Genomic DNA, 12,711 nt, shown 5'->3' with positions numbered 1-12,711 from the left:
CCTTTATTCAGGCGTCTCCTCTAGTCACTGGTTGATTACATCAGCAGCCAGTCCCCTGAAAGGGCCAATCAGCAGCTTTTGCAATTACCTAGGTCAAAAAACCCAGGTAAGAGCGGTTTCCACTGCAGTGTTACCTGGTTTTACCCGCTAAAAACCCTGCTCGATACCCGGGAAAGAAATCCTTTTTTAGTAGACCCGGGATTTTTTTCCTTTGAGCCATTTTCACTGAGCCGAGTTCCGGGTAGAAACGGCAATTACCCGAGTATTTTAGGCAGTGCAAAATAGTAATAGAGACAAAGAGGACAAAATGTCCTGGTGGGTTATCAATTTTTAATCATTTAAATATTAACATGGATCTCTGTGTAACCCTGGGTGGATTGCCATTAAAAAGATGAAATCAATAGGATTCTTTTAATGTCAAAGTGTTATTCTGACAATATAAGAGATTCATTAAAATAAGGAAATAGAAAAGTCAAAATGACGCTCAGTTTAAAATAAAGGATTCCAACTCACTATGATGAAATAACTAATCTGTTTCACAAATGAATAATGATTCTACCTCTCTGGGTCAAAATATGTGCAAATCAAAGTATAATACTTGGGGAATTCAATTAGCCGCCATACTTTACCGCCGGCTAATTGATTCCCCGGGCTAAATAAATTAGCCTCGAAGACTCTGATTTGTTTCGGGGGCGTGGCCTAATCAGGGAGGCATGGCCATACGCCCCTTACGGGGAAAAAATGGCTGCGCAAAGGAGGGTGGCTCTGTGAGCCCCTCAGCCAGGGGCAGATGCAGGGTAGCTGCGATCAGTTTGATCGCACTCCATACCCCTCACATATGAGAGGTGACTGCTGCTCAGCGGCAGCTGTCACACTCGCTCCACTGCAGCCCAACACACAGCATCATGTGCTGGGCTGCTAACAGGAAGCCGGCACCATCTGGAATTTTTTAGTAAAGTCCCGTTTTTACTGCACAAAAAATTATCGTGGTCAATTGAATTTTGGTATCAATTTAAGCCAGGCTTGCCTACCCTCCCGATTTGGCCGGGAGCCTCCTGATTTTCGGGTGCCGCTCCTGGCCCTCCGGAAAGGCAGGCAAGCCTCCCGGAAGTCTCACACCCTCCCCACCTCCCCCCTGAAAAAAACAGAAATCCCCGCAGCGGGGGGCCCGGTGACGCGATTCGCACAGAATCGCATCATCGTGGCCCCGCCCCCTGCTTCACAATGCCGAAAATCACGGCATTGTGAAGAGGGGGCGGAGCCACGATGACGCGATTGTGCGGCTCCGCCCCCAGTGTGACCCAAAATGGCCGGCCCAGCCCCCCGCTATTAGCCCACAATCAGCTCCCTCCCGGAAGGCTGGAGCTGATTGTCGGCAAGTATGATTTAAGCACAAACCTAGTCTGTCCTCGAAAACACTATTAGGTATAATTAAATTAATTGCTTAATAAGCATGCATGAAAAGGTTATTCAGCAGTATAGGGTCATCAGTACATCATTCTAGATCACAGAGTTCATATTTTTACAGATAAGGCATGTATTTAGTATATCCCAGATTTTAGCATTTCATAACTCTTTTTGGTCTGTTTTAAATGCAGCTGCAATGCAGGACAGCACACCTGTCACATGATCAAGCTATTGGCAAAGCGGCAACATGTACAAGGGCCCCATTTTCCGCCTAATGGCAAATAAAACTCATATATACTGTAAATGAGACAATGAAGACAGGCCCCCCTTTGCTGTGGGCCCCATACAGTAGCGCACGCAGTGTGGGTTTCTCAGTACCCAGAAAGCCCCCCTGATGGGCCAAACCAAACTTTTTTTTAGAGATGGGGACAGTCTTGTCTTTGTCTCTGCATCAGCCGCAGGTCACCCACCACAATCAGAACTGCCTGGCCCCTGCCCATTTAGCTGTCAGGGCTTCCACATCTAGTTGCTATCATGCCACCTGACGCAGAATCGCTGACACCTGAACTGGCAGGATCCAGGCAGCGCGCTGCAATCAGTCCTCCCAGAGGGAGCATGGGAAAAGGAAGATCATGGCCGCCGAGCAGCCCAGCATTTAGGAGGAGGTTTGCAGCTAGCAGCAGACCCCACACGTGTGTAAGTATTGCTATGTGTATGTATGCTCTTTGTGTGTGTGTGTGTGTTTGTAAGTCTGCTGATTGTGTATGCTACAGCATGTACGTATGCTGTGTGAATGCTATGTGTGTATGTACTGAAAACTGTATGTACTTGTCTCACATATATACAGTGTGTGTATAAATATATATAAATAACACCCCCTATTAAAAATCCTGCGTTTGCCACTGCCATAGCAGTAGCACCCCTTGCACCTATGGTAGTTGTGCCCTTGGTTCTGGGAGCTCCCTCTGTGCGCACAGGGATTCTCCCACAGCCACTCGCAGTACCTCTCTGGGTCCTGACCACACAGGTATTCCCTCAGCAGCACTCCCATCAGTGGTCTCTGCAACATGTACAACAGACGTGGAGGTGCCTTGACAGCAGATGCTGCTCTTTTCTTATTTCTGAGAGCCATTGTGTCTGCCCTCTCATTTCCCATTCACTACTGTGTATAACGGGAGACAGCAGAGCCTGTGACTTATAAGTGCTCCACACTTTTACTATACTTTGACCTTACTATTAGGCTATACCACTGAATGCTTATACCTATAGTATCATAATACTGTCAAATACAATAAGGATTTAAACATGTATGGAATAATGTATATCTATTAAGCAAGTCATTTAGAAGAGACCCTGATTAGAAAAGATATTGTGATATGCTAATATCTGGGATATACTGAATGCATGTCTTATCTGTAACTTTATGAACTCTGTAGTTTACCTGTGATGTACTGATGACCATATACTGCTGAATAATCTTTTCATGCATGCTTATTAAGAATCAACCAGATTATATTTAATAGTGCTTACAACAGTGCTTATCCTGTTTGTGTTTAAATAGATAGTGTTTTATATTTTGACTGAATAACCTTTATGCATGCTCATTAAGCAATTCATTTGAGTACACCCAATAGTATTTTCAGCAGTGCATATCTGGTTTGTACTTAAATTGATACATAGTTTTATACTTGTACTTCAAATTGCACATGGTTTTTTTGGGTGTCTGTGACAGAGTGGGTCTCTCCCACATTCTGAGGAAAGGGTTAACCTCCCTGTAGCCAGGGAGGAACCACAACCTTACCTCAAATAAGACCAGCTAAGGTATAAAAACCTGATCAGTTTAGTCAGTGGTAATGTGAGGGAGAGGTTGCACCTTTAGCATCTCTCTTTATGCTGGACAATCTGAATCATGACTGTGATGTGAATACTCTGCTTGTTTGAACTGCTGTCTCATTCTCCCATTGGTCGTCTGAACTTACCAGCTACATTGTGTGTCAGAAGTGGGATAAAGTGGATCCTGTGCTAAGGATCCTAAAGAGAACACCATGGAAGTCATTTTGCAACAAATATTAAACAGCAGCAAGCAGTGGTAACTTCTCCAGTACTTCCCAAAATGCAGGCCTCAGAGGATGCACTTTTGAAAGAGACCTTGCAAGCGTGGCCCACAGATTCCTAGGCCATACGGATTGCCCCTCTGCTAACAGGGGAGGCCCAAGCTGCATACACCATCCTCTCCCTGGAAGATGCAAAAATATATGACCGAGAGAAGGCAGCCATAGCGGATCGATTTGTCCTCTATCCAGAAGCGTACCTGCGGCAATTCAGGCCTGTGTCCTATGATCCTGATGGAAGACCATGCATCCTGGCCAAGAAACTGGCTGACCTCGCAGTTAAATGGCTGCAGCCGGACCTACATCATTCCACCCGGCTGGTAGAGTTGGTCACTGTCGAACAGTTTGTTGCACTTATCCCTGCCAAAGTTGCTCGCTGTGTCCAGCTGCATAGAGTTGAGAATTTGGATTCCGCTGTCCGGCTATTGGAAAATTCCTTGCTGGTGCAGGATGGTATGGGAGAACCTTTCTTCTTTAATTACACTGGAGTCTCCCTGTCTCCCACTGCGGACGTTGTCTCAGGATAAGGTGCTCCCACGTATGGATTCGGATAGGCACCAGTATCCCTCGCAGACGATGGCTCCGGGGAATTTGAAGCCCACAGCTTTTACCCTTCTCTTCACGTAAAGAGGGTTTTCGGCCCAGAAGTCGTTCTATGGGGAAGGTGATAGCCGCCCGTTTTCCAGAAGATGGAGGTCCAGAGTTGAGGATTCCCCAATAACTCCAGCTCAAGTGTGTTCCTCATGTGGCCAAGGTGGGCATCAAGAATGGGCATGTCCACAGATGGATTGCTCTTTTTCCAGTGTCTACAGCTACAGAGACCTGTCCTCTTCCACCTAGAATTCAGGTACGTGTGCAAGTCGGTAATAGACTTGTCGAGGGCTTGGTAGACTCTGGTTCTGCTACTGCCCTGATACAAAGAGATCTGTTGTACCCCTAGTTGTTTTTGCCCCACAAACTAGACTGCATCTATTGTGTGCATGGAGATGTTCAGACCGTTCCTGTTGCCATGGTCCCTTTGATAATCAGGGGAAAGACTGCCAAACTACGTGTGGGTGTGTGTCATTGGTTACCAGCCTCACTTCTGGGCTCTTGTTCTGCCGGAGGAACAGGTGTCAGCAGCAACCCTTGGAGAGACATTTCCCTACTCCCCTGATTTGTTTCTGTCTCAGGTAAAGGCTCCTAAATCTAAGAGACAAAAGAGAAGGGATCAAAGAGACTGGCTTGTTTGTGATGTTTTGTTGGGAAAAAAGCTCACGTCCCATAATTGCTACTGGTCGCAATTTGCCTGTAAAGGTGCCTGAACACTTGGCGATTTTTTTTACATGATCTGGCTGATTCCGATGCATTGGAACGGCAGATCGTGTAAAAAATGCCCAAATCGTGAGTATCCACTCACGATCACGATGCGATGCGCATCCCCGCTGGTCGCACATCGCATCGTTGCCATGATGCACTGGAAAAATCTGGATGCAGGAGAGATCGTTTGAAGATTGGACACCAAATTGTGCGCAGATCGTGTACAGAGCTGCCGGGGAGTGTTTCAAGGGAAATCGTGCACGATGTTGGATTGTCAGCAAGTCAGGAAGTGTATAGGCAGTTTAAATGCTGATATTCCAATTCATGTCAATGTTTCTGATAATTCTGATGAACCTGTCGTTAGGGTGTGATATCATTTACTGCCGGATGTGAGCCCAGCGGTTGTAATCCCGACTCCAGCATGCCGAAAATCGCGGATACCGACAGAGCTAAGCTATCTAGCCCTCCCCTCTCCCACCCCTACAGGCGCCTAACCCTAACCTCCCCCCCTAGTGCCTAAACCTAACTTAACCCCCCCTCCCCGCACCCTAAACATAACCCTCCCGGGGGGATGCCTAAACCTAACCTACCCTACCCCCCCTTCCCCTAGCCTGACCCTAACCCTCCCAGGGGGTTGTCTACCCCTAAGTCCCCCTCAGAGCCCCTAAACCTAACCCTCCCCCTGCGGCTGTCCACTCGCGATGCCCGGCTTACCCTCGTTCTGTATGCCGGGCGGCGTGATTTTGGTGTGTGGATAATGATAGGCGTCAGGATTTCGACTGTCGGCCAATGCATCCTGATGTACATGGTAATGCTGAGAGGTCTAGGAACACTGATGTGTCTAGCAGTCCACCTAATCCTCGTAGCACTGGGAAAAAATGCTGAGGGTCAATTAAGTAGTATTAATGAAGAGGTTTTAACACTTCCCCTTGCGCCTCAGCCTGATTTAAGAAAGGCCTAACTGGAAGACTCTCCTTTAAAAAGGGCATTTGAACAGATTCTTTCAGTGGATGGTGTCCTTTTGTCACATGTAACAAGTAAAATATCCCAATTTTGTGTTGCTTAGAGAGGTTTTATATCGACTAGACAAGCACAAACAAACGGGGCAGGTGATGCGACAGCTGGTGGTCCCGGGCCCTTTCCAAAAACAGGTTCTGGTTTTAGCCCATGCAGTTCCTTGGGGTGGTCATTTGGGACTGGATAAGACGGTGGAGAGAATAACCTCTTGGCTCTACTGGCCAGGTGTTTATGCTGAGGTCTCACGGTTCTATTCCGCTTGTTCAGAGTGTCAAAAGACAACAGTAAACCAACCGCCCTGCCGATCCCTCTCCCAATTGTAGAGATCCCCTTTGAAAAAATAGGGATTGATTTAGTGGGTCCGATTGAACCACCGTCTAAAGGCTATAAGTTCATTTTAGTTGTGGTTGACTATGCCACTCGTTATCTGGAGGCATTTCCCTTAAGGGTCACTACAGCTAAACAGGTAGCAACTAAGTTATTAGAGCTGTTTTCCAAGGTTGGAAAATAAAAAAGTTAATGCAGGGGGTGTTAAAGTTGTTAAAAATTAAATCTGTCAGAACCTTATACTATCATACCCAAACTGATGGCTTAGTCGAAAAGATTCAACCGTACACTACAGTCTGTTAAAGAAGTTTATAGAAACAGAAAAAAGGTGGGATGAGCTACCATAGTTGTTATTTGTAATCAGAGAAGTGCCAGGCTTCTACTGGCTTTTTCCCTTTGGAGCTTCTTTATGGGAGTAAGCCACGTGGTGGTGTTGACCTTCTGCGGGAAGCATGGGAAGAACAACCAATAGAGGGCAAAAGCATCCTTCAATATGTGGTCCAGATGCGTAATCGCAAAGACCTACTAGGTCAATTGACCCGGGAAAATTTGGTAAATGCACAGGTAGCTCAAAAACTTACCTCTACACTACACTCTATTCATCTTGGTCCCCCAAATGAATCTCACCTCCACGCTACTGCAACCCTGATAATCTCATTCACATCTCTTACAAACTCTGTCCCTCTATCCTGTGCCCTCTGGAATGCCAGATCAGTCTGTAATAAACTGGTCCCCACCACTGACCTTTTCATCTCCAACTCCCTGAATTTCCTAGCCATTACTGAAATTTGGATTTCACCCTTTGACACCACTTCTCCTGCAGCTCTCTCCTCTAAGGGCCTCACCTTCTCATACACACCCGGCCTTGGAGTCACTATGGTAGTGGTATTGGGCTCCTTCTATCCCCTGGTTACTCATACCAACTCATACCTTCTGAACCATCCCTTACATTCTCTACATTTGAAGTTCATGCTATACGCCTCTTCCAATCCATACATCTCCGAGTAGCTGCCATTTAATGTCCCCCTGGCCCTCCCTCCAAGTTCCTTGACAACTTTGCTTCCTGGCTCCCTCACTTTCTCTCCTCTGACCTTCCCTCCATTATCCTTGGTGACTTCAATATTCCAATTGAAATCCCCACAGAATCCTCTGCTTCCAAACCCCTCACCCTCACATCTTCATTTGACCTCTCCCAATGGACCGCCTCATCCTCCTATGTAAGTGGGCATTCGCTTGATCTGGTCTTCACTCACTGTTATGATATTTCTGATTACTCCAATTTCCCATTCTCCCTCTCTGACCATCACCTTCTCTCTTTTAACGTATCCCTCTCTCCTTTCCCTCCTCTACCTCCTAAAGCCACCATCACTAAGCGTAACATTGAGGCTATCAACACAGTCTCCTTTTCTTCCTTGCTTGACTCGCTTCTCTCCCCTATCCTTTCTCTTTCCTGCCCTGAACAAGCTGCTTCCCTATGCAACACCTCCCTTACTTCTGCTCTTGACTCTGTTGGTCTGGCGATCACTACTAATACTCGCAGATCCACACCCCAACCCTGGCATTCCAAATGCACCAGATACCTCCAAAAGTGTTCCCGAACCGCCGAGCGACAGTGGAGAAGGTCACGCTCTAAGGCAGATTTTCTGCATTTCAAATTTATGCTGTCATCCTACAGTGCTGTCCTTTTCTCTCTCTAAACAGTCATATTTTAAGAACTTCATCTCCCAGTTCTCAAATCCCCAGCATCTCTTCACCACCTTCAACTCCCTCCTCTGCCCACCTCATCCTCCCCTCCCCTCCTAGCTCTCTGCCCTTGACTTTGCTACCTACTTCACATCTAAAATTGATTCCATACATCATGACATCATATCCAACCAGTCCCCCAGCTCTCCACCTCCTCCTTTCCCGATCACCCCTCCCCATCCATTTTATTGACTCTGACATCCTTCTCCCCTGTATCTGGAAGGAAGTCATGACCCTCATCCGGCCCTCCCCCCCTTCCACCTCCTTAATCTCTCTCTCTCACCAGGCACTGTCCCTTCTGCATTTAAGCATGCCAATGTCTCCCCCATTCTTAAAAATCCTATCCTTGATCCTAATATATTTTCTCTTAACTACCATACCAACCCTTCTTTCTCCACCCTTTTGCCTCCAAACTCCTTAAGCATATTGTTTACAACCGCCTTACCACCTTTCTTTCCTCACACTCTCTCCTTTACCATTTTCAATCTGGCTTCCGTTCTCTCCAGTCCACTGAAACTGCCCTCACAAAAGTCAGCAACGACCTCCTTGCTGCCAAATCCAAGGGTCATACTCTCTTCTCATTCTCCTTGACCTTTCTGCTGCTTTCGACACTGTGGACCACCCTCTCCTGCTGCAAATCCTTCACTCCTTGGTCTATGTGACACTGCCCTCTCCTGGCTATCCTCCTGCCTCTCTGACCGATCCTTCTCTGTTTCCTCTCATGACTCCTCTTCCCCCAACAGCCTTTTTCAGTAGGTGTTCCCCACGGTTCTGTTCTTGCACCCCTCCTATTCTCCCTGTATATGTCCTCTCTAGGTGAACTCATCAGCTCTTTTTACCTCCATTATCATCTCTATGCTGATGAAATTCAGATCTACCTTTCCTCCCCTGATCTCTCCCCCTGTCTACTGACTCGTATCTCCAACTGTCTCTCTGCTATCTCTGCCTGGATGTCCCAGCGATTTCTTAAACTTAATATGTCTAAGACAGAGCTGATCGTCTACCCACCCTCCACCATAATCTCACTTCCCACTATTTCTTTATCTTTTGATGGCACAACTATCTCATCTAGCCACAAAGTGCGCTGTCTTGGAGTTATCCTAGACTCATCCCTCTCCTTCAAACCACATATCCAGAACCTCTTGCAGTCCTGTCGTTTTCATCTCAAAAATATTTCCAAGATCAGACCCTATCTCACCCAGGATGCTACTAAAACCTTCATACACGCACTGGTCATCTCAAGATTGGACTACTATAACCTCCTCCTATCTGGTCTCCCCAAATCCCATTTATCTCCTCTCCAGTCTGTCCTCGATGCTGCTGCTCGGCTCATCTTCCTCTCCAAATGCTCTACATCTGCCTCCCCTCTCCTACAAGCCCTCCACTGGCTCCCCTTCCCTTTCAGAACCCAATTCAAGGTTCTCACCCTCGCTTACAAAGCCCTCTCCCAATCTTCTCCCATTTATATCTCTGATCTAATCTCCCTGCACTCTCCTGTTTGCCCTCTTCGTTCAACTAATGCACTCTGCCTTACGTGCCAACTGATTACTTCCTCTCACTCTCACCTCCCAAGATTTTGCCCATGCTGCTCCGCACCTTTGGAATGATCTCCCTCTCCCCAACAGACTCTCCACCTCTTACAATCATTCAAATGGGCTCTCAAGACCCACTACTTCATTAAAGCCTTCCAGCTCTCGTCCTAACTTGCTGCTATATGCTCCTTCCTCCCCATCTACCCCATCTGTGTCTCACCTGTTTGTCTGCCCTTCCCTTTTAGAATGTAAGCTCTTACGAACAGGACTCTCTACCCTCTTGTGCTTCTCCCTACTTTACTTTCATCTACTTCTTACTCCCCACTAGGGCACCTAACACTTTGTTGCTTAGCTCTGCTGCTTATGTGGGTGTTATGGTCGCTAATGTAGCAATGTATTTTATCCATGTCCTCGTCCTGCATTGTATTGCATTGTATTGTATTGTACTGTAAGTCTTTGGTCATCTATTTGTTTATATAATTTGTAAGGTGCTGCGGAACACTTGTGGCGCCATATAAATAAATGATAATAATACTCTATAACCATAATGCCAGACCTCGAGTTTTTCACCTGGGGATAAAGTCCTTTTGTTGTTACCTACTCAGGGAAGTAAACTACTAGCAAAGTGGCAAGGACCATTTGAAGTAATTAGAAAGGTTGGCAAAGTAAATTATGAAGTCTCTCAACCTGACCCCTGTAGAGGTAGGAAGATTTACCATGTTATCCTGTTGAAAGCATGGAAGGATCAAGAGGTGTTTTTTTATAAACCCTGGTAATGGCCATAGTGACCTTGGTCCACAGATTTCTCAGTGATGTGAGGTCTCTCCACCCCTTGAACCAGACAAGCTGAAACCTCTCTTGAGGAACCTTGTTAATGAATTCTCAGATGTTTTTTTCTGATAAACCAGGGAGGACCAATTTGATCTTACATGACATTGTAATCCTACCTGGAGTAGCAGTTCGACAAATACCCTATAGGCTTCCGAGGCAAAAACAAGCACAGGTAATCAAGGAAATATAAGAAATGTTGAAGTTAGGGGTAATTGAGGAGTCATCTAGCGACTGGTGTAGCCCCATCGTCTTGGTCCTGAAACCAGATGGTTCCACAAGATTCTGCCTAGACTTCCGCAGAGATAATGCAGTGTCCACATTTGATGCCTACCCAATGCCAAGAGTCGATGACCTGTTTGATAAGTTAGGTTCGGCCAGATATATTTCTACCCTTGATCTTACGAAGGGATATTGGCAAATTGAATATAAATGTAAAGCCACCGGCACTGCAAAAAGGAATAATCAATATATATACTAATTCAATTGTTACAGATGATGTTCTACGCAGCTGTTATGGTTGCTAGCCAAAAGAGAAAGACAAAAAGAAAGGATACAACAGTGCTGTGGAACACTAATTATTACTAATTATTATCAATTTACTGTTCCACAGCGCTGTTGTTTCCCTTCATATTGGCAAATTGAGCTGACAGAGGAAGCCAGGAAGAAAACTGCTTTTTCTTCTCCATTGGGCTTCTTTCAGTGGAAAACAATGCCTTTTGACATTAAGAGAATCCTAGGTTTTATTTTTGTGGGCAATCCACCCAGGTTTATACTGAGATCCATGTTGATATTTAAATTATTGAATTGACTCAGAGTGATAAACCACTAGGACATTTTGTCCTCTTTGTCTCTATATTTGTATGTCATAAGTGTGATATAGGTCTAAAGGTTTGTAGATAAACAAATAAAAATGTATGTAATAGACATTTTAAATATTTGATGTCTAGTGTGCCCTGCTTTAGAAGTACTTTACACACTCCTGTGTATTCCTCTGTCCACAATTGTTTTACTTCTGGGAGCACCCAACTTCATTATGTACTTTTAGTACCTCTATAAGATGGATTACAAATTAATTCATACCAGTGCTAGGACTTCATACCCCTTTCCCGATACAACCAAAAAGGTCAAAAACTTCTGTCAATATACACTTGTCAACTACTAAAACATATAAGTAAACATGAAATTACACAAAAATAAAAGTTACATTTTACCCACACAAGAACCAGATCCTCTTGATCATTTATTTTTATTTCTAAGTGCTAATACTTTCCGAATCAGATAGATGTACGCAGATCTGATGTTGTGTTTTAAGAGTGGTGAAGCTCTGACAAAGAGACATACCTTCACTACTTCGTTCCGATTCTGTATCATTCCATTCTGACACACTTCAGGAGATACATTAAATATAGCATACAGTATATTATCCAAGTTCAACGTGCAGTAAGCATGTAATTGAAGCTGTAACGGTTGTATGCCCAAAATTCAGAGTCCACCAAACAAATATAATCCATAATCTAAGGCATTGCAAGTAAATAACCAACATTTGGTGGGAAGATGGAGGTTTTATTAATCACAGTTTCAGTTTACAATTCACTACGGACCTAGAAGCACTTCTCATTGCTAGTTTCCAACATTGGTCTTTAAATATCTTGGCACAGTCTGTTTGCCATCTGTTAACAGTGATAGTCACCATAGGGAAGAAATGTATACTTACATTGTGGACATCCCATCTATCTCCTGAGCTGAGACACTTATTGAATGCTTTAACAGAAAGGCTGGCGTCTCAGACCCTGAGGCCAAAGTTAAAAAAGTTTTATCAGAAATCGGTCCCATATATAGAATCCTTAGATGAAGTTACACAGTCCAATATTTTTAAAATTCTTGGCTTTATAGAATGGTATTAAATTAGGCAATTTTTTTAAATTGTATTTTTATTTGCATTTTCAAATTAGCAGTTCATAAGCGTTGATTATGAGCTGTGTTTCCTGTACTATTGTATTGCCAGGTCAGCAGTAATGCTTCCCTTTTTGAATTTGGTCTGTCTCCAGTGCGTAACTTGTTTTTTCTAGTCTTCCCTTTCTTCCTCCTCTTCACACCCCCTCTTCCTCTACTTGTCACCCGACAAACCTAATCCTATAAACCAGTGGTTCTCAGGACCCCACCCAGGTCATGTTTTCCAGGTCATGCAGCAGGAGCACAGGTGTATTCATTACTCTCTGACACATTTTAAAAGATCCACAGGTGGAGCTATATTATTTCACTATTGATTCTATGAGGAGACCTGGAAAACATGCACTGTTTGGGGTCCTGAGGACCGAGTTTGAGAACCTGTGCTATAAACCATGGGCAATGGATGCAGGGTGTGCAGTGCAGAAAGACCCCTTGAGTCCAGGAGGGACCACAACTGTATAAGTTTGGTTTACAGTTATTATGGTTTACAGTTA

At 44.9% G+C, this 12,711-nt stretch overlaps 1 protein-coding gene across 2 annotated transcripts in view; it reads left to right on the top strand.

Moving 5' to 3' along the window:
• Nucleotides 1-12,711, top strand: part of XRCC4 (X-ray repair cross complementing 4) — a 389,606-nt gene that overhangs the window by 206,523 nt on the left and 170,372 nt on the right. The gene's annotated exons all lie outside the window — the stretch shown is intronic.

This window comes from Taudactylus pleione, unplaced genomic scaffold, assembly GCF_031769625.1.
Source record: "Taudactylus pleione unplaced genomic scaffold, aTauple2 ptg000792l, whole genome shotgun sequence".
In the NCBI taxonomy this organism is placed as follows: domain Eukaryota; kingdom Metazoa; phylum Chordata; class Amphibia; order Anura; family Myobatrachidae; genus Taudactylus; species Taudactylus pleione.
Note: the sequence above shows the minus strand (reverse complement) of the source record. Positions and strands in the feature narration are given on the sequence as shown.